Source organism: Opisthocomus hoazin, chromosome Z, assembly GCF_030867145.1.
Source record: "Opisthocomus hoazin isolate bOpiHoa1 chromosome Z, bOpiHoa1.hap1, whole genome shotgun sequence".
Lineage (NCBI taxonomy): Eukaryota > Metazoa > Chordata > Aves > Opisthocomiformes > Opisthocomidae > Opisthocomus > Opisthocomus hoazin.
This window is the reverse complement of record NC_134454.1, coordinates 24831402-24855988: the sequence shown is the minus strand read 5'-3', so window position 1 is coordinate 24855988 and position 24587 is coordinate 24831402. Positions and strand designations below refer to the sequence as shown.

General features: G+C 39.9%; 1 long non-coding RNA gene across 4 annotated transcripts in view; it reads left to right on the top strand.

Moving 5' to 3' along the window:
* The window catches only part of LOC142358813 (uncharacterized), a 37194-nt gene extending 13096 nt beyond the window's left edge, over positions 1 to 24098 (top strand). For 2 of the 4 annotated variants that reach the window (XR_012761864.1, XR_012761865.1), the window contains 4 exons: positions 11534 to 11628; positions 16015 to 16144; positions 20148 to 20342; positions 22921 to 24098. This is a non-coding gene — a long non-coding RNA (uncharacterized LOC142358813). Of the gene's footprint in view, positions 1 to 11533; positions 11629 to 16009; positions 16145 to 20147; positions 20343 to 22920 lie in introns of all 4 variants that reach the window. The other 2 variants (XR_012761866.1, XR_012761867.1) reach the window with 2 other exon arrangements.
* The last annotated feature ends 489 nt before the right edge of the window (positions 24099 to 24587 follow it).

Sequence of the window (24587 nt, the reverse complement as noted above, 5' to 3'; positions counted from 1 at the left end):
TTAGACCTGACCACAATTACTATAAAGTGCTAAAACTCAAAATTATAAAGGATTGTGATCATTCTTTCTTAAAGCAGTAAATATCTACATGGTATAAAAGGTGTAGAAAATTATGTCCTAGTTCTGAAAATTCCCACACCTTTTGCAAGGATCAGTTTAGTTCTTCTCAGAAAGAAAAGTAACACTGATCAGATCACTTCTTTTTTTGTGTCCAAATGACTTAGTAATTTCTGGCTCAGTGTTTTTGTAGCCATTATAATACTGGTGAAATCTGCAGAAGGGTGAGGTCAGGAAGGAATTTTCCAGCTCCTCTTATTTTTCTCTAGATTTTATGTCCCTTTTACACGTCCATATTTTAGTCTTGGTCATGCAGACTACAGCATTTATAGTCATACACTTTTCTGAGAACTCAATTGTACCAATTATCCGAAGAGGTTAATACACTGAAGCATAAAAGGGAAAAATAAAAGTCATTATAGCTTTTCCTTTCTTTCTTCAAGTATAAATTATTATGATAACACTGAAAATAACTCACAGATGTACTGTACATACTATGTATGTGCAGTAAGAATCTTCTATATATAACTAAAAATAATTTAAAATTCAATGAATAAAGTAGCTAAATATTCAAACACAATCCCCATTCATCTAGTATCTTCAATACTCAAAGCAGCAATGAGATTCTTCTCACAGTAGGTTTGATTTTGTGTTTTTCTATAGATCCTGTTGCTGCTGCACTTGCAAATGGTTGTACTCCATCCACCTATTAGAGTAAGCGTAAGTCACTTGTGCCAGTATCTACAGCCCATTATGGTAATGGGAAGACTCCCTGATCTTCACTGGATTTTGGATTGGATCTTCTTTTGCTGTTCCCTTGTACAGGTTATACCACTACAGATTCACTGGTTCCTCCCCCCTCCCAAGAAAACAGCAGGAGACAGGCATGTCCCCACTGCTGTCTGAAAGATACTGCTCACACTCCAGTTGCTCCAGTTCAGCTTTAATCTCACAATAGCAGATGCTGTATATGGCAAAGAGCAGTTTTCTTTTTTTGCATCCAGATTGCTGGAAGAATCTTATTGAGTGGACTATTTCTGACTACCTTTTTACTCAGAGTGAACCAACAGAATCTGCGTTCCTCATGAGAATTTTAAAGCTACTTTTCCAGTATTTAAGCAAATGGCACAGGATTGGTTGAGACAGCACCTCACTGTAGTATAAGAATTTCTTACTCTGGTAAATTCTGCTTTACTGTTTGGTTGGGGGGATGGGTGTGGTTTAATTAATTGGATGCTATTTTAAATTCCTAGTGTGTATTGGCCTATTCATGGGAACTGAATCTATGTCTCCTCTCTATTGCTATGTATCAAACGAGCAAGAGGAGCTGGAAAGAGTCGAACATTGCTTAGTAAAAGCCACACAGCTATAATAGCTGAGCTAAAGCAACACTTGATGAAAGAGAGACTGAAGTATCCAAGGAGAGCTCAGAAAAAGATGAAATATCTGTTTACTGTATGGGAAAGAGTAACATGCCAGTGTTCCCAGACTTCAATAATATAGTTGGTTCATTTTTCTGTTTCATATCTGGTCTTATGGATATGCAGTACCAACTGCATCTAGTTGTAATACCTTCAGAAATTAAAACAGAGTTTTTCTTGTCCAGTTCACTGCACAACAGTGTGGTGGTTAACTCTTCTTTCAGTTAACACCATCAGCCACATAATCCTATGCATACTCCAGCAAAAATCTTTTACATAACTGTACCTGCTATGCTCTGCACCGTATAAGACCTCGGTTGATGGAACAACAAATCCCAGAAGTCTCTGATTGAGTTTCCACTTCTGAAACCTGAACATAGAGATTAGTTCTTTTTTTTACTTTTGGTTATTCAAGACTGAAAAGGCAGATACAGGTGAAGGATTCCTAGCCAAAAACTGGATACTATGAAAGTGGTCAGAAATGCATTTCCTAATGATGTCCATCTTGAACACCATATCCTAAAAAAATTAAAATGAAAACCAAAACTCTTCAATATTATGTATCTTGCTTGACAGTCAAGCCATGCCCTAATTCCCTCAGCTCAACTGAAACTTGATGTTTTCAGCTGAACTGTGGGGAATGGAATTCTAATAATAAGAGGCCATAGTGTATTTTATCTCCTCATCATCTGGCTCTCAACCATCAAAAAGACCTGAAGAGGAGAAACTAATTTGGTTAACAGAACCAAGAATTAGTAGAGAGGAGAAGCAGAGAGTTTAGAGGGAAAAAGGAGGCTGGAACCTTGAGAAGGAACAGGGCATAAAATTTAAATGGGAACAAGCTGATAAGTGTAATGGCAGCTAACACCTGCAACTGTATGAATTTCCACTGTTCTGCATCTAGTTATTTCACAGGTGAAACCTGTTTTGAACAGGGCTGTAGTTCACTAAAGATCCCTGATAGAAAACAAAATAGATTGCTTGAGAGAGATACTCCAAAGAGGCAGTGTGGGGAACATGCTTGTGCATTGGTAGTTTGCCCTGCAGTCTTCCTATAAATATATACAAAATGCAACTTTCATTAGTACTAAAATAATAATGTGATGTTTATGGTAATATGCAAATTATTTTCATAAACAGACCCACAAAGTATTTTACACAAAATGACACACATAAACAAACATGAACTTGGCAGATAGGGAAAATATTTCAGGAATATTCCTTTGCATTTAAGAGATACATAATTTAGAATCATAGAATCATAGAATGGTAAGGATTGGAAGAGACCTTAAAGATCATCTGGTTCCACGCCGCCTGCCATGAGCAGGGACATCTTCCACTAGACCAGGTTGCTCAGAGCTCCATCCAACCTGGCCTTGAATGCTTTCAGGGAGGGGGTATCCACAACTTCTCTGGGCAACCTGTGCCAGTGTTTCACCACCATCATGGTGAAGAATTTCTTCCTAATATCTAATCTAAATCTGCCCTCTTTTAGTTTACAGCCATTCCTTGTGAAAAGTCCCTCTTCATCCTTCCTGTAGGCCCCCTTCAGGTACTGGAAGGCTGCTAGAAGGTCACCCCGGAGCCTTCTCTTCTCCAGGCTGAACAGCCCCAACTCTCTTAGCCTGTCCTTGTAGAATAGGTACTCTAGCCCTCTGATCATCTTCGTGGCCCTCCTCTGGACCCGCTCCAACACATCCATGTCCTTCTTATGTTGGGGGCTCCAGAGCTGGATGCAGTACTCCAGGTGGGGTCTCATGAAAGCAGAGTAAAGGGGCAGAATCACCTCCCTCGACCTGCTGGCCATGCTTCTCTTGATGCAGCCCAGGATACAGTTGGCTTTCTGGTCTGCAAGCGCACGTTGCTGGCTCATGTTGAGCTTCTCATCCACCAGTACCCCCAGGTCCTTCTCCTCAGGGCTGCTCTCGAGCCACTCTCTGCCCAGCCTGTACTTGTGTTTGGGATTGCCCCGACCCACATGCAGGACCTTGCACTTGGCCTGGTGGAACTTCGTGTGGTTCACCCAGGCCCACCTCTCCAGCCTGTCAAGGTCCCTCTGAATGGCATCCCTTCCCTCCAGCACGTCAAACACACCACACAGCTTGGTGTCATCGGCAGACTTGCTGAGGGTGCAGTCAGTCCCACTGTCCATGTCGCCGACAAAGACATTCAACAGCACCAGCCCCAGTACCGACCCCTGAGGCACAGCACTCGTCACTGGTCCCCAACTGGGCATTGAGCCATTGACTGCAACTCTTTGTGTGCGTTCGTTGAGCCAGCGCCTTATCCAACGAGTGGTCGATCTGTCAAATCCATATCCTTCCAATTTAGAGACAAGGACATCATGCGGGACAGTGTCAAATGCCTTGCACAAATCGAGGTAGATGATGTCAGTTTCCTGCCCTTTGTCCACCAACGCTGTAACCCCATCATAGAAGGCAGCCAAGTCGGCCAGGCATGATCCGCCCTTGGTGAAGCCATATTGGCTGTCCCCTATCACCTCCTTGTTATCCATGTGCCTTAACTTGGTTTCAAGGAGGATCTGCTCCATCATCTTGCCAGGCACAGAGGTGAGGCTGACTGGCATGTAGTTCCCCAGGTCTTCCTTTTTTCTCTTTTTAAAAATGGGGGTGATGTTGCCCCTTCTCCAGTTGGTGGGGACCTCTCCAGACCACCACAACCTCTCCAATATGATGGAGAGTGGTTTGGCAACTTCGTCCGCCAGTTCCCTCTGGACCCGCAGATTCATCTCATCAGGCTCCATGGACTTGTGCAACTTCAGGTTCCTTAGGCAGTCTCGAACCTGGTCTTCTCCTACAGTGAGTGGTTCTTCATTCTCCCAGTCCCTGCCTTTGCTTTCTGCAACATAGGCACTGTGGCTAGAGCACTTGCTGTTGAAGACTGAGGCAAAAAAGTTGTTCAGCACCTCAGCTTTCTCCACATCCCAGGTAACCAGGTATCCAGCTTCCTTCTGCAAAGGGCCCACACCTACTCTAATCTGCCTTCTGTCACTGACATACCTATAAAAGGCTTTCTTGTTCCCTTTGACATCCTAGGCCAGAATTAATTCTGTCCGGGCTTTAGCTTTCCTAACTTGCTCCCTGGCTACTCAGACGATTTTTCTATATTCCTCCCAAGCTACCTGTCCTTGATTCCATCCTCTGTAGGCCTCCTTTTTCTGCTTGAATTTGGCCAGGAGCTTCTTGTTCATCCACGTAGGCCTCCTGGCGTTTCTGCCTGACTTCTTGGTCGGGATGCACCGCTCCTGAGATTGGAGGAGGTGATCCTTGAACACTGACCAGCTTTTTTGGGCCCCTCTTCCCTCTCGGGGTTTATCCCACAGTATTCTACCAAGCAGATCCCTGAGGAGGCCAAAGTCTGCTCTCCTGAAGTCCAGGGTAGCAAGCTTGCTGCGCACCCGCCTCACTGCCCTAGGGATCTTAAACTTCACCATTTCATGGTCACTGCAGCCAAAGCTGCCCTTGAGCTTTACATTCCCCACCAGCCCCTCCTTGTTGGTGAGAACAAGGTCCAGCATCGCACCTCTCCTCATGGGTTCCTCTATCACTTGGAGGAGGAAGTTGTCCTCAACGCATTCCAGGAACCTCCTGGCTTGCCTGTGCCCTGCTGTGTTTCCCCTTCAACAGATGTTGGGGTGGTTGCATGAGGACCAGTGCTTTTGAACGTGAGACTTCTCCTATCTGCCTATAGAGGGCCTCATCTGCTCCCTCGTCCTGGTCAGGTGTCCTGTAGCAGACTCCCACTGTAGTGTCACTAGCCCCTGCCCTGCCTTTAATCTTGACCCACAAGTTCTCCGTGGGCTCCTCATCCATTCCCAGGCGGAGCTCCATGCACTCCAGCTGCTCTTTGACATAGAGGGTGACACCTCCTCCTCGTCTCCCCTGCCTGTCTTTCCTAAAGAGCCTGTATCCTCCCATCCCAATAATCCAGTTATAGGAGCTGTCCCACCACATCTCTGTGATGCCAGTGATCTCACAGGCCCACAGATGTGCGCATATCTGTAGCTTCTCTTGTTTATTCCCCATGCTACGTGCATTTGCATAAAGGCATTTGAGCTGAGCCCCCAGTGAAGCTGCACCATTGCTGCCGCACAGCTCCCTGTTCCGTACCCTAGCGAAGGTCCTCGCTAGCACACTGTCCACTAGCAGCTGAGTTGCCACCCCCAGGCTTTTCACTAGCTAGCCTGGTTTTATCCCCTTCCCCCTTCCAACCTAGTTTAAAGCCCTATCAATGAGCCCTGCTAACTCCTGAGCTAGGATCCTCTTCCCCTTTTGCGACAGGTGTACCCCATGTGTTGCCAGCAGGCCTGATGCCATGTAAACTGATCCATGATCAAAGAACCCCAAATTTTGCTTATGACACCAAGCTTGGAGCCAGGTATTGATCTGTTCACTCTTCCTGTTTCTTCCCTCATCTTCCTCTGCAACTGGAGGGGTAGAGGAGAACACTACTTGATTTAAACAAAGACAGCTAATCTATCATTTCCAAACACTTGTCTGGAACGCCTTACAGCATGAGATTTCTATGTTTTGCATTTCTGTGCTTGGAGCTACAAACTGTGTTGATATTTTTTTCACGCTTTCCTAAATCTGAATAGGCTCTCAGTTCACCAGCACATTTTGTAGGCACAGTACCTCGTTGTGAAGACTTTCTAGATTTGAGTATCCACACTCCAGCTGCCTTGAACTCTGCAGTAGTGCTGAATACCTCATAAAGCATCTCAGTAGCTTAAACAATGTCTTTCCGAGGGCTCCTCTCTCTGATTTACAGTTTAACCCTTCAGGTTCATCTGATCAATAGAAGAAGCAAAGACTTTCAAAATGTTTGGTAAGAACAATCACTCTTTACTTTAGAAAACAGAAAAGATACTCGGATCCAACTAAAACAACTACTCATATTGCTAGCCTTCATTTTCTCACCAGCTGTGATGCTCATGAGATTCATATCTGTGTCACTGCAACTTTTCATGTCACTTCTGCTGAGCTGAATTCGTCCAACATGCCTTCTTTTGGAAATACTACTTTTTCTTGACGTCTGTGTCAAGTATCCTTATATCCTGTTCAAAGTGCAGTCCTTTTGTATCTACTTCTCTGTGTGCTTCTAAATATGTGTACCAAAATTTTAATAACTTTAATAAATTTTCAATAACTTTAATTTCCCCTTCTGGGGAATCCTTAATACACTTTTACTCCCATGTACCTCTTCCCTAGCTTGTAAAAAAGTTGAGTCAAGATGGACTTCACAGCCTCAGACACACTGTTATTTTAGAGCACTGAAGGATTCAATACTGAGTCAATTTTATCTAACCAACAAATTCACAAATTGTACATAAATACCTAAAATCCCAAATTCTTACAACTAAATACTGTCATTTTAAGTTGTTACCACTTATATCTGGATGTTTTTTGTTTAAAATGTTTTAAAAGCAGGCATAAACAATTCTGAGCCAGGTCAAAATGTAGACTTTATTTGGACTTTGGACAAGGAATGAGTTTCCTGGGTTGTCTGAACAAATCTGTTCAGCTGCTTTTTAGTTACTACTAGAGTAAAACCAGCAAAACTAAACCCCTTTCCCATTATAACAAAATTCTAAACTGTCTCAAGAAACAGCATAGAAATCATTACGTATGAAAACAAAATTAAAAGCAAAAGGTCAGATAGGGAAAATCAGGTTAAGAAATTATGCATGTAAAATAAAGTGAGGTGTAGTTCAGGAAGGATGAGTAATCACAGCTCTATCTAGAATTTTTAAGAATAAAAGCTGGTTACTGGAGGCTTTATAAAGATATGGCTGCTAAACCTTACTTGTTTAAAGGCAGGCATATGAGTTCATAGGCAGTATTTTTAAGATTAGGAGAAATTCCGTTACTTCACTTGCTTAACTTCTCAACTTGTGATTCTATTGACATAATAATTTCTTTAATTGTTCAGCTGAGACCCATAGGTTTCAAAGACCCACAAGACTTAGGATGGCTTTTAAAACAGGAAAAAAACAAGAACCAAAATGGTTTTTTCTGTATCATAAAATTGAGAAAAAAAGACTTGTTGCTCCTGTTTTTCCTCCGTTTCTGATCACTGATTGCTAAAACCACACATAAATCTCCATTGTCAATCAGCTGCAGCAATAAAACAATTTATCCTGCCCTGTCTCATTCTGAAGAATGAGATGTGGCATTCAAGACCAAATACAGAACATCGGCCTTTTCAAATTTCCTTAAAGATTAAAAAGGAAATTAATAAATCCTTGAGACACAAATTACTCCAATTAATTAAAAGCACAATACCCACCATCATTTACCTGCTCTCTATTATATTTTCTGTTTCTGTAAATCTATGAAGGTTTTGTTGTTTAGATACTTTTTGCATTCAGTATCTCTTCACTTTTGTATTAGGTATTCCTCCTTGCTTGTCTGGCTCTGTCTTCAGCGATGCATATGTAGTCATATACACACACATCAGGCCTGTACTTTTCTAAACTGTATAGAATCATTTATGCATATGTACATATGGCTTATAACCAGCTAAACACAGCTGCAAAACCTTGACCTATTGACTTTTTCTCTATGTACGTATGCTTCTGCATGATTTCTAAACATATACTAGTACACAATTACAAAATTACATTAGCCATGTAGATACCTTTGTAGACCTTCATGCTGCCAGTGGAAAAAGCACTAGCAGGAGGGCTTTAACTTAAAATATTTTGTAATGTAATCTTTTTTATGTGAAACATTAGCCTGAGATTGTGGAACTGCATTCAAAATCAGTTAACCAGTGATCTAAATAATTTATCTTTTGATGGAGAGCTTCTGATATAGCAACAAATCCCACATAGTTAACATAATAGGAATTAAATTGCCCATTGATCATGATGACCGTCAGAACTAAATCTGACGTAGAATTTGGATACTGAACCCATGGAAGTCAAAATGTCTGCAGTGAGAAAGACAGAGAAGGAGACTTGCCCAGTTCCTATATGAAATAAATTTTGTACTGTATTTGCATACCATTAATATTCTTTTGTTTCATTTATTTATTCTGTTTGATATTTCCTATTGCAATTCACTATGATGTGATCTTTAACTCACTTAGGTTACAGCTTCCTTTGACAACATGCGTACTAAGTCTGACTCTCACTGAATAATCTTGAATCATAAGAATCTTAAGAGTTAGCATTCATGACCCAAGTGTAGATAAACATGTACCCTTATACTTTTTTATGATATGTAAAACATCTCTAAAAGTGTAAGGTCATATAGTTACACATATTTCAGATGTGCAGACTTCAGAACAACAGAATAAAACTGCTTTTGAATTACAATATGAAAAAGTCTGTTGGGCCATTTCCACATTTACTAGCATTTTTGTGTTCTCTCATCTTAAGGTGAAGAAGAGCAATGTCGACAATGAAAATCACTTTTGATGTGTAACTAAACTGAAGAGAAATACTAAGTTTTTTCTGAACATTTATGTGAAAGAGGTGACTTGCCAGAGTCATTTTAAGGGGTTTCTTTTGTTAACAGCTTTGCAGCACTAGCACAGTAACAGTAGAATTCAAATGAACTCAATAAATGCACACAGAGCAAACTCATTAGAGGTTAAGCTAGCTGAAGAACACTGGGAAAGTTACAAACAGATGTGATAAGCGCTCCACAATATAAAAACCTAACCAAACTTACTTAAGTTCATATAAAAAGATAAGTGTGTGATAGTAGGATTTTGCATACATGTAGTATATATTTTTCTGTGCTGTAGCAACAACAAAAAGTAAATCTTTGAGACTCTCCCAGTGGAGTAAGTATTCCTGTATTACAGGTAGGTAATTTTAGAGGGAAAAAGGTTTAGTGACCTTCCCAAATACTGATACTAATTTTGGATTTTTCGGTTTGAAAGTTTGAGATTTTTGTGCTATACTACAGACCTTTCTCTTGTTTAATAAATAGATACATTCTGTGCTCCCAAGTTAGCTATAACTCATATTCCTCTCTGGGGGAGCTTACAACTAAGCTGGCATTTTAAGACCATACTGTATATGCCTATATGTTGAGATTTGCATTTATTTGCTGTACTGAGTCATCACACTGTTGAATGCCATCTTTCTTCACTCTCACCTCTCACCAAGGACTTAGAGGTACTTCTTGATTAGCAACATTGCCACAGATACAAAAATGACATCCTTCCTTTGTGCTTTCTACCATTCTTTTCCCAATTACAGTTACACGGAATCCTCTGGAGAAACCCCACTTGGGTAGAATTTATTTTGGCCTCTTAAAGTCCCATTGACATTTATGTGATGCTATATAAAATGATAGGAACAGCAAAGCAGCTAAAACCCAACTCAGCATTTGAAACATGAACACTGTAGACTTTCACTTTGCTATTATCCATATTGCTAAGACTCTGTAAATGACTTATAAGAATTATTTTTTAATGAGCATACTAAATATCTGGCCAGTTGTGTGGTAACCCAAGAGATCAGAAAACCTCTGAGGGACCTGTTACAGTCTCTTGTGTAAATAATACAAAGTTAATAAGTAAGTAATAAATATTTTTAAACATTCTGATTGTGTATTAAATAGAGAAACCAAAACAGTTCCAAAGGAACCATTCCATCCTCGGACAAAAAAATGTGCATTTCTTAATTTTCTATAAGGCATACATTTGCCTTAAAAAATAAAAACAAAGCTAATAAATTACATTTTAGAGCTCTATTTAAAGACACTCATAGAGAGACGTAGGCTGACAAAACTCAGGAAATTCAAATGTGGAAGTAGAAACATAAATGTAAGGGGGGTGTAATTCATGCCATTATACCTGTTTGAAACAATTTGTGTGAGTTAAGGATAGGGTGCCAGCATAAACTTTGAATTTATTGGCTTTTGTTGCTTTAAATCAGACCCTTCACATTATTTAAACATAGTTTTTGTATTTAATATTCAGAGCAACAGAGCACGTACATTTGGCTGCAGATAGATACATAATTCATGTTGGTAGGAAGCATACCTTATAACACTTAAGTGGTTTATTAAACTTGTTTCATCTGATATGGGATAAATTCTGTAATTGACAGCAAGTCAGAGGCAGATCCTACATCTGTCATATTTAAGATTACCTTATGTTATAGAAACTGTTCTGCTGTGGCCTCTCAAGGTTTGTTGTTTTTCTTTTCCTGGAGAGAAAATATATGAAATATGTTAATGTTGTTTAAAAATGACTTAAACCTGAACTCCTACATGAGATTAGTTTAGCGGTCTCAGCTCAGTCCCCATCAGACAGTTGAGTATATCAGGAAAACCATCAAACATATTTTGGCACCAGTGAGTAGGACCAGCAGCCTCTGATCTAAAAAGGCCTGGCAATGAGCCTGGGGAGCCTGAATTACCTCTTATTTTAGGGACCATGAACTCCTGAAGTCAGAAGGGGGGTCATACTGTGCAGGAAGGTTATTTCTGTACTTCTCACTCCCTCTCAAGTTTATAGATCATAACAGAATTATTTGAAATTACCCCACTGATTTGTTGAGCGTGGACAGAAAAAAGAGAGTAAAGAGGATTGTCTGTCTCAGACAGTGAATTCCACTCAGATCTACTGACACTAGAATGTTTTTTCAAGTCTTCTGTCATTTCTGTTATCTGTATGGCGTTGCCAGTATGGACTGGGAAGAGTCTTAGGGTGGAGCACGCTACAACTAAATTGTGGTGTTACAAGCATCATGACGTCTAACATTTCTTTTGTTGTCTGCATCACAATAGATTGAAATGCTAATAGGCAGCAATGAGTTTTTTGACTCTGTGTTCCTGCTGTTGATTATTGATAACTATAGAGTGATATTTTGGGATAGAAGTTCTAATGATAACAAGACATGCCCAAAATAAGTAGATGGGTCAGAGTGACTAAAATATCATGAAGATTGTGGCACAGTAGTGGTTAAAACCCCTTCTTTTCAGAGAATGGATAAAGGTAGATTATCAAGTAAGTGAATACCGTCTAGTATTTTTGCTTCAGCTGCTGTTATTTGTTTGTTTCTTTGGTAGTCATGTTGCACCAGCCTGGAATAATGATCATTTAAGAAAAGTTTCTCAAACTTCTCCAAATCATGCTCATCATCAAGACAAGTGCAACCCCGCCGGTAAGATCTCTCTGTAGTTAATATATTATTAAAGTACTTTCTGAGATGAGATTATCCCAGCTTTCTTAAAGGTTTTGAATAATGCAGCTGTTAATGTTCACATCTGAAGTGCCAACTCAGATTTTAGATGACAGTGACAATGAAAATCAACAGAGCAGTTACACTGCAGCTGTGCTAGTTCAAGCTCACTGCTAGTAAAGGTAGATGTGCTACGTCAGTAACTTTCAAACTATGTACAAAATACTTCTGCACAATTACAACCTCTGGAAACTTAATTTAAAGACAGAAGAATGAGAGCGAGTCCGAGCTATGATTGAGAATTATACTTTTCTTCTTTTGCCATTAATTAGCTCTTTCCTGTGAAAAGATATGCCAGTACATATAGGTCTAGTACAGGAACAGTCGCAGAACAATATAAGCTGTACAAATCAGTGAAAGAACATCACAGTTGGGCTAGACAGGTAACATTTCTGTTGATGACAGTATTTGTAGCAGATGCCTTTTTCTTCATTTTTCCTGGAAAGAAGTGACATATTTAGAGGAAGCTCCCAAGAGTTCTTTGAAAAGGTTGTTACAAGTTACAAAATAAAGACGGCTTCAAGCAAATATTGAAATGTTCACTTTGGGAGCCATTAAATGAGCAAACCATCATGAGTAGTCCTGTCTGGATAAGTGATAGCGTATAGATATCTGGCTACCTGAGTGCTTCCCTTTGCATTTATGCTACGTTCCCTTGCTAGGAGGTTTTTATTTGACTAGTTCCTCATTGCATCTCTGCAGAATTGGGTTACTTGGGTTACAATTATTATTGACTTTCTTAAGTTCACGGTTTGTAAGGTACAGCCTTTTTCAGAGATACGGGGTTTGGATTGCAGGAGAGTAATTGAGTTTCTGTTTCATTTTGCCTTTGTGTTCATGGTTTTAAAGTCTCAGACCCTGAATGGGTACAGGGAGCAGAAGGACCTGGTGTACAGTATCAAACTGGATGGCACTGTAACAAATCATTTTGTAAGCAAATAATAACAATGTTAATGGTGAAGCTGTTAGTGGAGCTTTAGGGTCAGATTCCACAAGCTTTAGCGACAGCAGGAATCCTTTTACACATTACTAACTTTACAGAGAGCAAAGATCATTCAGAAGACTAAATTTTGTGGAAGTAGGCTCAGAGTTCAGGTGGACATTCGTCTTTGATGTTAAAAGCAATTTTTTTAATCATATGATAATAAGAATATTCTAACATTTTTGAGACATTTTAGAATGCCCTGCAGTTTTCTCTAATTGAAACTGCGATACTGATTGATACTCAGAGCAGCAAAATAAGATTTTAGCCACCTTTCTTTTAACAGTCCATTTAAAAAACCTTCAAAAGGAGCTTGGCACTCAAAGAAAGTAAGTTTCTTAGGAAGAAGTCAGCCTGAAAGCCTATGTAAACACTTGTTTCTTTTTCCTCTTTATCAAATCAGCCAGGCTTTGAGATGTGACTAGCAAGTGAAAAGAGGCTTGTAAGTGTCAGTCCAGTGGAAGATTCCAGCTGAAGTAAAGAAGTAAAGAAGTTACAGTTCTACAGTCCAGAGAAAATGTGTCCAGCTGTGACATTGCTCCTTCAGGGCACCAAAAGAAAAGGGAAAGTTTCAGTCTTTTAGACAGATGAAAAGTGTCAGATTTGTTATCTTCCCAAAGCGAATAATCTTTTTTTGGCTCTCAAATAAGAACTGATATAAAGATTAAGATAATCCTCATTTCTTTTGAGGAGATAGCATAAATATTTTGCAAATAAAATACTTTCAGAATTTTTTTTACCATTGTAACAGCAGTTCACACAGATGATTCTTTTCCACTGGGATGCAGAAAACAAGCTTTTTTCATACTCTGTCTTGGTGTTGATCCAAGAGACCTCCAAAGTTAGTGTTAGAGAAACAGACACAAATCATCTAATGCACAGCAAATTTCCACTGGAACCATGGTTCATACTGATGTGACTTGGACTTTGTATAACGACGGTAGGATCAGTTTGATGTTATTGGCTGTTGGCCCTAGTCTGAGAGGTGGTGAAAGATCTTCTTCTCTCCTCTTATTTTGACCGCAAAGTGCTCAGCAAACCCCAGACTCCCACTGGCCTCAACAGAAATGCAGAAATTCAGGAGACTTAACACTTTCCAGGATTGGGCCCAGATGGATATGACCATTCATCAGTTAATTTTACTGTTTTTCAGCAGTTATGAAATAGACACCATGAGACGCCTTTTTTGCACAGCTGGAAAATTATAACTAAAGTTCCATCATTCAGCTTCCCATGGAATGCATTTTGCTCTGAGACAGGCAATCTAAATAGTGGCTAGATACACCCTCACCATAGTCATAATTGTCACAGTATTTGGAGGGGTGGGATGTTGTTTTAGGACAAAGTCATTTTTTAGTGACATTCACTTTAATTGGTATCTAACATGAGATTTTTATTGCATTTTATTTATAAAATACAGAAAAACAGAAATTATGTTTAACATCCTTTTTGTAGTGTAATTAGGCATTCTGTTCACTCTTACTTTTCTCAGTTGGACTATAAATCCTCAGAGTTTTTTGCTTGTGAGCCAAATTCTGCTATCTTTACTAATCTCGATGGGCTGTAACATCAGCCTACGAAGTAATCTCAGTGGGACAAATTCCTGTCTCCAATACTGCCGTGAAAATTGAAAGCAATCCTATAACTATGATTACACCAAAAGCAGAATTCGTCTCAGTGATGTGAAAGAGCCAGGCAGGTAGTATTTTCCCTCGAACACTTTTATTCATGCATTTGGAACCGTAATCCTGTGTGTGTTAACATGTCCTGTAGAACTGAATGAACAGGAAGAGACTGTGATGAGTAACGTTCACAATTTCCATTATCAGAAAAGCTGTCGCCTTTCATTTCCCACTGAAGTCAACAGAAGCTGAAGGTGTTGGATGATAAGGTGGCACTAGGCCTCCACTAAGTTATGTTCCAATGCATTGCAGAGCACAGACGGAAGGGGATTACAGTTCAGTAAGCCAGTCAGCTACCACATAAGTTACAACTGAAGATCGTATCTAATTTGTGTTTAAAGTCTTAACAATGGGCTGGGAACTGGTTATCATAGCACCTGTGTAAGTTGCTTGTAATATTAGAATTATTTGTTACACTAATTATTTCTTACACTAATTGTCTACCAAGACTCTTCAGCCTAGTTACGCTACGTGCTGTTGCAGTATAAAATGATACTTCCTGGCAACAACTCCAGATGTAGACTACTCAGTGATTTTTCAGCCTTTTCTTTTCAATGCCTCTGGTTTTGCTATCTCAGATTGTGGGTGCATAGAGTCTAAGAACGTAACCTCAAGCACTTAGAAAACATTAGCTATTTCCAGAGTGATGAATTTGGCATTCAACATAGCTCCCTAGTAAAATTCATCTGAATTCAATGGGACACACCTTCTGATCTCCTAAAGGACTGATGTGGTTGAAGATAATGGAAGTTTTGAATGAAGAAGAGATTCAGTAGCTACCACCTGAAATGTGCAGTAGGGGATTTTTGAAATAAGGGATTTAACATTTTATGACTTTTAACATTTTTATGTTGTAATGCATTTCACTTCCTTGTAAGTAATTTTAATTTTCATGAAAATTAAAAGATTGATTGCATTACGGCTGTCTTCTGCACAGACACAAAACTATTACAGGATAAGAGGCAGGTAGAGAATGCTCCACACTGCAACAGAAACATGCTTGAGCTCTATCCAGAAGACACTGGCCTAGTAATATAATACATTCTCAATGGTTACTTAACGTCAAGATCCTACATAAACTCATGCATGTGTTAAATTTTCCATGCATGAACAGTAACTTTGAAGACAACGACCTATTCATATTCACAAATACAGCACACAGATAAGCACTGAAGGATGATTTAATCTTTGTCAACCTGTGAACACTTTTTTTTATCAGAAAAATTGACAGGTTTCATTGCAAGATTTTCCACATAAAATACACTGTTAAGTGCAAGCTACTGCATTTATATGTTGTAACAAATATTGTGCATGAACATATCAGAAATAGACCACCTTGCTTTATCGCCTAGATATTAAAATACTGTGTAGCAAATTCTAAAGTTTTTTTCAAAGGTCAGATTTTCACAGAATAAATACTGAACAAGAACTTCAAGCTATGACCTCATTACTAATTGTGTCTGTTTACTTCTAACACTTGTGCTACTAACATTTTAGATCTAACTGAAAATGCCTGACTGAACAGAACTGTTTACAGTCACAGAATCTCACTGGTATGGAGAGGTCTTCGTGAATGAAGCCTTCAGATTTTTCTGGCTCTTAAAAACATGCCAGGTTTATTCTGTCTGTTTTTTGTAAGAGCAGAACTCTGCAAGGATCCCTGGCAGAGATTTCTTCCAGCCACCGTATGACAAGGAGCAAGACCCCACACCCCCGCTAGCCAGCAAAGGAAGGAGGAATTCTGAGTCTGTGACTCCCCTGAGATTGGCAAGAGGTGAGAGATACTAAAATTCAGTTTGCTGCACTATCGCCACACTGTCTTCGGTGTCTCTTAACCACTGACTGTTATCATAAGACCATTGGAGCTATGCTGCCACCAGCATGTAAAAGCCCTCTGGATTTTAAGTAGTGCTAACACAAAACCTGCACTTCTGTGTTTCACTGGAGATGCTTTTTGTACCTTTCTCCCAACTAGCATATTTTTCTTCCCAAAGGCAGCAAGCTGATTTTCTAGGAAACTTGTTTTTAAAGGTTTTGTTTATCCTGTATGCACAAAATGTCTCCTACTTTCATAGTACCAGAGCCAAATTTTGGGTGAAATATTTCATGGCAGCAATCAGCAAGTCAGCTGGTAAATATGGAGAATCTTACATAGCCACAGATTGTATCAAAACAATTGTACAAGAAGGAAAGCATTGATGCCAATCAAAAAAAATATATCCTTCAAGAGTAAGTACTATTATCAACAAACTTTTATATTTCTTATTCTCTGTTTTAAATGCACTTAGTAAAAATTGAGCTCTACGGAGAAATATACCTGAAAGCTCCACCTGCAAATAAATAGATAGATAGATAGATAGATAGATAGATAGATAGATAGATAGATAGATAAAGGTAGCTGGTTTTTTTAAATAAGAGGGAAACAAAACAGGTGACCATTTATTTTTTCATTTTGTCTTTGATCATTTAATTTACAACAAAATTACGGCTCGTCATATATATGTATTGCCACATTTTTTAAATGCAAAAATGCAAAAGAGAGAGCCTCACTGTTTTTGCCTTTTTTTTTCATAATGTAGCATGCAGTTTATTTTACTATAAAATTCATTGCAGCATATCATATATAGTCTGACCTTTTTTTACAAATCCTACTTCATTTTTCTGTAACAAGGAATGCTGATGCAAAACTACACTGAGATCTCTTTCTTCACTGGTGGCTTTTAAGAGCATCCATCAGGTTATCTTTGTGAATCTGCCACTTGTACCAGGCTGCTGATGGTCTCTATTAATCTAATCATTGTATATACCATATCCTTTAAGTAGGAAGCCATTTTGAGTATCATTTCTTACAAGCAACTTCCCCAGCTGGAACACATCACTGTCAGCTCCAGTTCCAGTCCTTCAGGCAGGAAGGAACGTCGGACTTGAAGTAGGAGTTTTATCTACTTATGTGTTTGTCTGGATATATGCACGAACAAGTTACTTATTTTATAATCTGCCTTTAGAACTGGACTAAAACCTGACTGAAATGTTTATAATCAATTTGAGCATAAAAACAGTGGTCCCGCAAAAACATTATGTTAACTATGAAGTAATGAATAAAAAAAGCACATCCTTCTCCTGTGTAGAATACATCCCTTTCCAGCTGCACGCCATCCCCTTTACAGAGGTGAGCGTGGCAGCACGCCCGGGAAAGATGACACTGCAAGGCTGGCTCAGAGGCCCTGCAAAGGCAATGGGTGCTCACGAGTGGTGGCCTGCTGACAGACAGAGCTTTGCACTCTCCTCCATAGGTCCCAACTGCACTAGCACAGCATGTGTGCGTGCTCAGGGAGAGGCAGGTGTTCATCTTTCCGTCTGCATTCTGTCAGGACAGAAGTACGATAAAGCAGTTATCAATTCATAATCCATACCATTCAGTGATGAGAAAAGCCTGCTCACAGTACTTTCTAGCACACATAACTGGAAACACTTGCTGAGCAGGCTGAAGATGGAGTGTGTGTCATAGCTGGAGACACAGCTGGAGGCTGCAATTCTGGTGCAGAATCGCTAGTACCCAAGCCATATCGTACGGATGTGTGCCACAAACCTTTGAGGCTGCTATAGGCTGAGGTACAACCCACATAGTTGTACTCAGATCTGTATGCTTAGATACACACCGTACACGTTTTGTCCCACAGCAGTGCAGATTTTTAGTAGTAAGCCAGTGCTGCTGAAAACTACAGTAACTTCCCCATTTTTCGAGAGATGCTTGTGGGCTTAACAAGATACAGTAATGGAGTGCAGCCAGTGCAGCTGAGTTCAACTCCACTGAAAGTCCTGCCTGCCTGTTCCCAGTTCCCTGTCTCACTCCCCTTGCCTGCCAAAACCTGGCACTCGTGTGCACTTGTGCTCAGAGGCACACAGGATTGGTCAGGAGCATCCAGGTAACTGGTTCTTTGCCTCACATATGTGTTCAGAGCAACAGCTCCACTGCACTAGAGATAGTGATAGAAAGCTCCTGCCACACAAAGCTGCAAGATTGGCAGGATGTAGCGTATTTTAATTTGCAGCTGAACCAGGCTCCTAACTGCAAATTGTGCTGCCAGTTACTCTGTTCTTTGGAGTGCAATTCAGCACAGGCAGATGCTTCGGGCAGCAGTTGCAGCAGGGTTAAAGGAAGACGAAGGAGGCTTTTCTCAGTTGATTGATACCCCTTCCTGCTTTCTAAGAGCAGCTGGCCCCTTAAGGGACTGAATCAGATAGCCATAATTGCTACATCGAAGCAAAGGAACAACTTCGACAGAAGGAAGAGAGTGGTGTTTTCTCCCGCCAACACCACTTTTCCATCCTGAAAAGCAGCGCTGAGCCTGCGACACGTGCAAAGCCTAGGCGGAGCTCCCCTCTCCTGCTCCTCCCGTCAGGGCTCTTGGGTTAATTTCCAGTGGCCATGATTCCCAAAACTTGGCTCGAAATGCCATGTGAAATTAAGGAATTGTAAAGGGAGGCAAAAAAAGTTCAGCAGAGCCTGAGGGGGACAGTGCGGCTGTTGCCAGTAGATCAGTGGATCATGGTGTGTCTCAGGCAGGAATTCCAACTCAGTTCAACCTCCCGCTCCAAGCAGGGAAGTGTGGGAACCTCCTGCACTATGGAGGGTTCGTGTCAGGCATTCACACACTGTTTCATTCCCACCTGTGGCATGGTAACAAAGAAGACTGGCCTTCCTTTTGTTTCAACAACATACCGCTAGAAGTAAGGCAAATAGGCATTTAAAAAATCAGTTTCCAGCCTACAACCTACAAAATATATATTTATATTTCCTCCCAGGAAATCTGAACTACTTTAATTGTAATTCTCATTAAAATTAAGATTTTGAGTAGTAATGGAAAAATATTTTGAACTGTTACATGTTTTTTTTTGTTAGGATTGTGACGAAGTCAGCAGTAGCTATACAACAATACATTGCTGGCCTACTTTTTCTGTATTTACAAATGTGCCCAAAACTGGTTTTCTAGTCTGGAAATCTTTTATATGCACAGAACACAGTCAGAAGTGACCTCGCAAAATGCAGGACAATAGAGGACTATGCCCAAAATCTCCACAGAAACCATATACAGATACTTTGATAATAGTATATAAACAAGTAAATGGTGTGGAGAAAATAAATTTGCATTTTCCCATTAAATAATTGAAAACAATGGTGGGAAATGAAAAATGTTTAAAGTTGGCAAATTCAAAATAAAATAAGATTTATTTATACAAGTAAATAGTGTGGGACTTATTGCCACACAAAGTTGGTAAAACTAAGAACTTATCTAAGACTTGAAAGAGACTGGTGATTTATAGAAATAAAGACAATGCAGAGGTCATCATAGGTAAAGCTGACCAAAAAAACCTGACTGAACAGAACACCCTTTTTCTTCACAGTCTTTAACTACTGAAGAAAATACTTTTATTTAGTATTATTATATATCTCATTATTAAGAAAATATTCAACTTTTTGCAATATCAGTGCTGGAGACAGCACATTGGATCAGTTGCAGCATGACAGTTCTAATTTTATGTTTGTCTTTCAGAACAGTTTAGTAACTGACTTGAAATCAGTAGCTGCAAAATTATATCAAATGGAAGAGGGACATATCAGTTCATATAGCATGATAATGGTAAAATTTACTGTTATACTAGGTCATAGAGCCAAATGCTGTGGCTGAGCTTTATTAAAAGCTAAGTAAATTTATGACCAATAAAGACCTTTACAATGTTGCTTTCTAACCCTAAGGCAATCAAATTTTTTGCAGATCTGGACTAGTTGCCTTGGAAGTTCTGTATTTCTGTTTCTGCAGCTCAGTGCTACCTGCTGTTACGGATGACTGGATACAGAACTCAAGGAACCAACCACCTGCTGCTGGATGTCGTATCTTGTGTTCTTATAAACTAGAGGGCTCCAACATGGGAGAACATTAGATGCCACAGCCCAGTCAAATTAGCCTAAGGTAGAGTACTTCCACCTCCATTTTAAGGGGAGGAAATTACACATTTGTTTCAAATTGCATACATTTCTGATTTTTGCTACAGAAGAGGAATGCACGGATAAAATAATCTTATTTTCCTGCTGTTGTCACCCTCCATTAAAAAAAAAATCCTTCCTAATTCTGACCATCATTGGAATCCAAAGTGATCAGAGTGCAATTCTTGTTTAAGGGTTACCCAGTATTTTAGTTATTATATGAAGTTAATGATCACTTCAGTTTCGAAAAGGGGATATATGTGCACTGTGTGAGAATGGACTGGTTTTGAAGATGAGCTTTAATCCTGAAGAAGGTTGGCCAAATAATACGTGCTTTTTACAAGCATTCTCTTAATGCTTTTTACCTTAACCAGGTTACCATGCCTTCTCTTGCACATTAGATCAGTACTAACTTAAAGAATTCCAAATTATGTATCATTACTTTCCTTAGCACAGTGAACTCCTTTTACCACCAGTCCAAACAGTACCAGAATTCTTGTGATTTGTAAAATCTGATATAATGAAATTATATCATGTACTCTGTCACATTTTAAACTTTTAATGGACATTCTTTTATACATCAGATGTATGAATTATGCTATCAGGAACATGTAATTGCAGAGAAGTACCTGAATTGTAGTCTTCCCCGGGCTTTAAAATTCTGTCAGTGTGTAACAGACACGTAACAGACAGATTGAGATTGGAAGGAAACTCTGGAGGTCATCTGGTCCAACCCCACCCTGCTCAAGCATGGTCACCTACAGCCTGGTGCCGAGGACCACGTCCAGATGGCTTTTGAGCATCTCCAGGGTTAGAGACTCCACAACCTCCCTGGCCAGTCTGTGCCAGTGCTCGGTTACCTTTGCAGTGGAAAAGTGTTTCCTGATGTTCAGAAGGAACCTCCTATGTTTCCTGTGTGCCCATTGGCTCTGGTCCTGTCGATGGCACCACTGGAAAGAGCCTGGTTCTGTCGTCTTTGCACCCTCCCTTCAGGTGTATATATATGTTGATGAGGTCCCCCTGATCCTTCTCTTCTCCAGGTTGAACAGTCTGAGCTCTCTCAGCCTTTCCTCACAGGAGAGATGCTCCACTCCATTCATGATCTTTGTATGATGTATGTTCATGTCTCTCTACGAAGCCTAGAACTGGCCACAGGACTCCAGGGACGGCTTCACCAATGCTGAGCAGAGGGGAAGGATCACCTCCCTCAACCTGCTGACAATGCTTTGTCAAATGCAGCCCAGGGTATCATTTCCCTTCTTTTTCCTCAAAGCCACGTTGCTGGCTGAGGGTCAAGTTGGTGTCCACCAGCACTCCCAGGTCCCTTCCTGCAAAGCTGCTTTCCAGCTGGGCAGCCCCCAGCATGTATTTGTGCATGGACCGCAATATATACCAGTGCAGTCATCCTCAATAAGAAATCCTTTCTGGTAATTTTAATTAAACTGAGCTCCTTTTATTCTACTGCAAGGGACAATCACAGCAGAACAAAGCTCATTTGCAAGACATCATTACCCCTTAGCTTTTCTGACGTTACTGCACATAAGGCAGGAGAATGGCCTTCAAAATGATTCTCCTGTCCTTTTGGACAGGGAGGTGCTGATCTCTTCTCCCTGGTTTCCAGTGACAGGATGCGTCAGAATGGCTCAAAGCCCTGTCATGGGACGTTCAGACTAGATGTTAGAAAACATTTTTTTACTGAGGGTGGTCAAACACTGGAACAGGCTTGCCAGAGAGGTGGTCGATTCCCCAAGCCTGTCAGCGTATAAGAGGCATTTGGACAGTGCTGCAACTTTTGGTGAGCCCTGAAGTGGTCAGGCAGTTGGAATAGATGGTAATTATAAGTTCCTTCGAGCTTAACTCTTTTCTCTTCTCCTCTCCTCTCCTCTCCTCTCCTCTCCTCTCCTCTCCTCTTCTCCCTTCCCTTCCCTTCCCTTCCCTTCCCTTCCCTTCCCTTCCCTTCCCTTCCCTTCCCTTCCCTTCCCTTCCCTTCCCTTCCCTTCCCTTCCCTTCCCTTCCCTTCCCTTCCCTTCCCTTCCCTTCCCTTCCCTTCCCTTCCCTTCCCTTCCCTTCCCTTCCCTTCCCTTCCCTTCCCTTCCCTTCCCTTCCATTTGTATCCCACATAACTCCATGACTTTATAAAGCTTTGCAGTAAAAACAACAGTTTAAGAAAATTGTTATTCTACATGCTGACAAGTGTACAGTCTATATAAAAGGCATCACTGAAGCCAAGTTCTGCTTAGGTGACACCTGGTTACACTCCATGCTGAGAATGGCTTGATAATCGAAATAGAAGTTCACTCTGAAGGCAAAAAATAATCTGGGATGAGTGGCTGAAAATATAGGATGACTGAAGACTGCATAAATTCATCAGAATGTGCTATGATTCCATTAAAAGCAATGTAGTAACTCAGACTGTCCAAGCAAAAGTTGATGATTATTTTACAGTATTCATGGAAGTATACTGCTAGAATCAGCATTTTCCACTGAAAGTATTTTTTTTGTTTTGCATGAAGATCTATTTATGTATTTGCTGAATTATTTCATAAATTGTATTTTCCTTGCAGAAATACTCAGAGTGGACATCTGCAAACTGAGAATAAAGAACAATGATGTATGCCATTTAAAAATGTAAGCTGTAAACACTGTACTATGTTTGCCTGGACCATGAAATGAAAACAGATTGGTCAAATATTAACTAAGAGCAACATTTGCAGCTGCTAGAGGTAACAGGAGAAGAGGAGGTTTGCACACTAATAATTCTTAACTTGAAGTGTGTATGAAAGAGAATATAATCTGTATCAAAGAAATCTTGGAGCTTTCTTCTTTAACCATGTACAGTTTCACATCTTCTCTGAATTTGGGTGCCGTGATTCACTCTTTTCTCTCTCAGTTCAAAATATTACAGAGTTTGAGATTATTGTACAGAATTTTATTCCTCCATCATGTTTTGACCATGAAATGATAGGGATGCAGTAGACTTCATTAATAACACCTCTCATCAGCACCATATTTTAATAGTAAGAAATTGTTGGTTTTAAATGCAATGTATTGTCATGAAAGTAAATTAACACTATTGAAAGCAAATATAACATCCAGCAGGAATCTGTGCATGCCATATGCAATATAGCTCCCAGAACGATTTTCCATGTATCTGTCTGACATGCTTTCTACTTGTGAAACACGTATCATTGAAAAGGAAGTAATAAAAATGTATTAATCTATGTGATTTCTACGCAATAATTCCTAATATTGTATGTACAGCGCTACCATTACAGTAAGTTCTCCTGCCTTTGACGTCTGTATTTGGAATTTATCTCTGAACAAAGCATTTTAACAACTCTACCTACATAATTGGTTGCTTATTTACTATGTAAAAAACCCTATTAAATAATTTTCCTCTACCAATGGACGACTCTCTGTAGCAACACCCTAGACTGGCATGCCAAGGCAGAGACGGCAATCAAGTGCCACAACTAGAATTCTATGTCAAGCACTGATACACAGCATTTTACAACAGCAGATTTCAGTCCTGATGCCTGTACTTTATTCATGTGCATATAGATCCGTTCTACACCCAACATTATTCTTCCTGGCATGTAGCTGGCATATAACTAATTTCCTCCACATTGCTTTGAATGTATTGTGTATTTGTCCTTTGCTGTAATGGGCGAGTCAGTTATTTTCATGTCTTGCCACAGATACAGTACATGAATAAATGCCATTGTATTAAATCAGTTAGAAATCTGATTCTGTTCTTTGAAAACCGAACGTGAGGCATAGGCATGTATCTATTTGGGAACATTAAATTTACTGCACAGGCTCCCAGCACTTGGTGACAGACACAAGCTAATCTCTGTTTCTTATTTCATGCCCTAATTCAACAAAGCACTTAATCAAAGCGCTTGATCTTATACAAATACTTAAGTCTTTTCCTGTCAGAGATGGTTTTTTTTTCAAATTAGTGTCCCATTTCATCAAAATAATGATATTCCCTAAACCCCCAAAATAAGCTAGAAGTATGTCAGCCTAGATTTTCTGCTGGAACTCAGCACATGACTTTGTATATATGATGGATCTCTTCTGGGAAGCTTTGAGAAAACAGCACAAAGCAACAGCCAACAAGCCGTATCAGCCATCCTTTACCACTAAGCACCTGAAAAAAAATAATCACCTGCCTCAGTTTAAAATGAAAGACAATGATGTGCCCCAAACAATGAAATAAGGAAATGTC